The sequence below is a fragment of the Schistocerca gregaria genome, chromosome 5 (assembly GCF_023897955.1).
Source record: "Schistocerca gregaria isolate iqSchGreg1 chromosome 5, iqSchGreg1.2, whole genome shotgun sequence".
Lineage (NCBI taxonomy): Eukaryota > Metazoa > Arthropoda > Insecta > Orthoptera > Acrididae > Schistocerca > Schistocerca gregaria.
Genome location: NC_064924.1, coordinates 612314384 through 612317960, shown reverse-complemented (window position 1 = coordinate 612317960; position 3577 = coordinate 612314384). Strand labels below are relative to the sequence as shown.

At 40.6% G+C, this 3577-nt stretch overlaps 1 non-coding gene across 1 annotated transcript; it reads left to right on the top strand.

Moving 5' to 3' along the window:
• The first annotated feature begins 3067 nt into the window (after positions 1–3067).
• Positions 3068–3142, top strand: Trnas-cga (transfer RNA serine (anticodon CGA)). Its single transcript has one exon. It is a non-coding gene; the product is annotated as a tRNA-Ser (tRNA).
• The last annotated feature ends 435 nt before the right edge of the window (positions 3143–3577 follow it).

The window sequence follows — 3577 nt, the reverse complement described above, 5'->3', positions numbered from 1 at the left end:
ATCTACAAGGTAACTTATTTTGTAAGAAAAAAAGCTTGTTTCATGCCAATTCTGTGGTTTGTTTTAAACGACAATTCTATGATTTTTGTCGTATGAGACATACTAATACTTCAGCTCACATTAATAACAGTAGTACAGTTGATATGAATCATAATTTCAGTTTTCCGTGCAGGAACGTGTGACGAGTACGACTGCTGCAGCTCAGTGCTTCATGTACTGAAGGTTTGCACAACTTCTTGAGCGTACCGAAGACATTCCTTGCCTTCGGGTCGCGCGTTTATAGCCCATCCCTACATGGCAGACGTCAATATGGTGATCGAATTCTTGCCATACCTGTTCCAGTATGGCTTTGTTGACTGGCAGTCGATTCCCGTATTCTCTCCTGGATCTCTGCTACATTATGTGGTAGAGGCAGTAAATACACCTGATCTTTAATGTGTCCCACAGAAAACAAGTCACCCCGAGAGGTCTGATGATCGGGGAGGCCATTTCATGAAACAGATGTCCCCTTCTGTAGCATGGCCAATCCATTGATACGGCAGCTGTGTTCAGGTACCCACAACGAAGATGAAAATGGCGTGGAGCTCCATCCTACCGAAAGATAAATGCTGCACTGACTTGTTTGAACACCTTATGAATGCCTCTTGTATGTGCTCCACATTCACTTCACTCACACTGGGACATCCACTTCTCTTTGCCGGGCACAAGCAATCCATCATAAATTTGTTGTGCCAGTGGTAAATGGCCTTCCTCGTTGGTGGCTTCTTACCATACTTGGTTCCAAACATTTGTTGAACAGCTGTGCTCACACCAAATCAATGATAAGCTCAAACTAAATTACCCGATTTTCATAGTTCTCTTTCATGTAGAATACTGCAGGTACCATGTTCCCACACCCAAATCTGGTCTTTTAGCATTTGTGCACGAGTGAATTCAGCAGGTAACACGCTATTTGCTGTGAAGGGTGTCACAGTTTCATTAATGTCTCAACCTACTGGATCATTCCACAAGAATGGGAGCCTGCTGCTGTCTACAGGCTCCGAATGCTACAGTATAGTGATTTCAGAAGCACATTTACGATGTGGGGTGTCCCATGAGGAATTCTTTACTACAAGAATTTTATAGCATGCACTAATTTTCCAGTTCTGACAACTGTTCGAGTTGCTAATTGGATAGAAATTGGACTCGTTCATGAAAAGAGAGGCAAATCTCAAGAGCCTTGTAAGGAAGCTCGATATTTGTTCAACTTTGTTGCCCTCTCTTGAGCAGGTATGCAAATCAACATACTGTCAATGTAAGAACTACTCTTCAAGAGTACGACTGTAGCAGACAGTCTAGCTACACATGGCGAAGTATCAAACATGGTAGAAAAGCAGGCAAACCAGGGTTACTCTTGTAAATGTGAATGTTATGTGACTAGGGCCTCCTGTCAGGTAGATCATTCGCCAGGTGCTAGTCTTTCAATTCGACGCCACTTCGGCGACTTGCGCATTGATGGGGATGAAATGATGATTAGGATAACAACACACAGTCCCTGAGTGGAGAAAATCTCTGCCCCAGCCAGGTATCGAACCCAGGCCGTTCAGATTGACATTTTCGAACTGACCACTCAGCTACTGGGGCGGACGGGTCATTCTTGACAAGTTGAGACTACCGACTTGTGACTGTATACGGCTTCATTTCAAGTGACCTACTTGAGCTTCTGCTCAAGTTAATACAGAAACAGTTTATTTACAAAAAGAAATTAAAATTAAACCTAATATAGGCATTGTCTTGTTTGAAACTACTCAAAACCGCCAAATAATGGAAATGCACAAATAAGCACTTACTATAGCACCACTAGACCAAGTAAAATGCACAAATAAGTTTAGTCTGGTCTTGAAACATTTCTGTATCAAAGTATTATTTCAGATTCCTGAAATCATCATATTTTAACATTGAACCTATCACATGCTGCTGCAGCACAATGTTGTCAAGGTTATTAGAGATTACCCACAAGCTAAGAATGGATAAGAAATTTTCTATTCCCAACAGTAACATCACTACGTTTGAGAAATCCTGAATAGTTACTGCTTGACAATTATGAGAATCTCACTACTCCCAAACGTGTTCAGAGCCTGACCACTGTGCAGCCTCAGTCGAGGCTAGGGGAGCCAAGCGTAACAGTGTAGGGATATGGCATTACAAATCATATTCCAAGAAATCAAGTTGCTACTTTCTACCTCAGATTTTCTCTACATGGATCAAATCTCAATATTTCCCTCATTTTTAACACCAAATACTTTGTTTACTCATATCTTCATTATTTACACTCCTCATCAATTACCATAATCCGAAGTGATTCAACACAATTCCTTAAAACTCCACTTCTTCCTTCAGACAAACATCAGTGCATTACTAAATGAACAGATTGCTCTCTTCTATTAACACCGAAAGTTCATACAGTGATGATTTAATCCCCATGTGTGTAGTCACAGCTGTTGAAGTATCAGAATGACTTCTATCTTCAAGTGCACTCAGAAGACCGTCGTCAATATCATCACATAAATCAACAGCTGAAAATTTAACTTGCAAAATTTCGATTAAAAAAGTGATTACTGATGTGTAGCTACTTACAAAAACTGGTTCTACAGGCAAATCTTTAATGCAATTACAATTTCATAATAATTTCAAACTGAACAACAGCAAAACAGTGGCAGAGCACACTACTGGCATGAAAATCAGCTTCAATGACATCTCACAACCCATGTCATCTGGATCCTCCCTCAACCCCAGCTCCCCTGAATTACATGGACAGAAAATGTCCGTACTACACACCCTTAGATCCCATTATCCTTCTGGCTTTACTATCTACAAGCTGCTCCTGTCATATCAGCACACACTCCGCTGCAGAGTGAAAATCTCATTCTGGAAACATCCCCCAGGCTGTGGCTAAGCCATGTCTCCGCAGTATCCTTTCTTTCAGGAGTGCTAGTTCTGCAAGGTTCGCAGAAGAGCTTCTGTAAAGTTTGGAAGGTAGGAGACGGATACTGGCAGAAGAAAAGCTGTGAGTACCGGACGTGAGTCGTGCTTCGGTAGCTCAGTTGGTAGAGCACTTGCCCGCGAAAGGCAAAGGTCCCGAGTTCGAGTCTCGGCCGGGCACACAGTTTTAATCTGCCAGGAAGTTTCATATCAGCGCACACTCCGCTGTAGAGTGAAAATCTCATTCATGAGATTAATACTTAACACATGACAGATTACTAGATATTAAAGTCAGACAAATCTGATCTTTTACTACAGAGAAATCTGATCTTTTACTTCAGAGCCAACCTTTTTTTTTAATTTGATAAAACAGAACTTCAAAGAATTTGGGCTACTCATGAAATCATAATAAAAATTATTCATTTGCATTTCACTCTATCCTGTTGTCAATTCTTTCATTAAAGGAATCACTAAGACAGATCAGTCCATTTAACTACTACTCCTTAAGAAATGTGGCCCGTTTTATTTCTGAATGACGCCACAAGTAATAAGGAATTATATTTCAATACAGATTTACATAGTTGGTTTTCATGTAGAAATTAAGATAAGAAACATC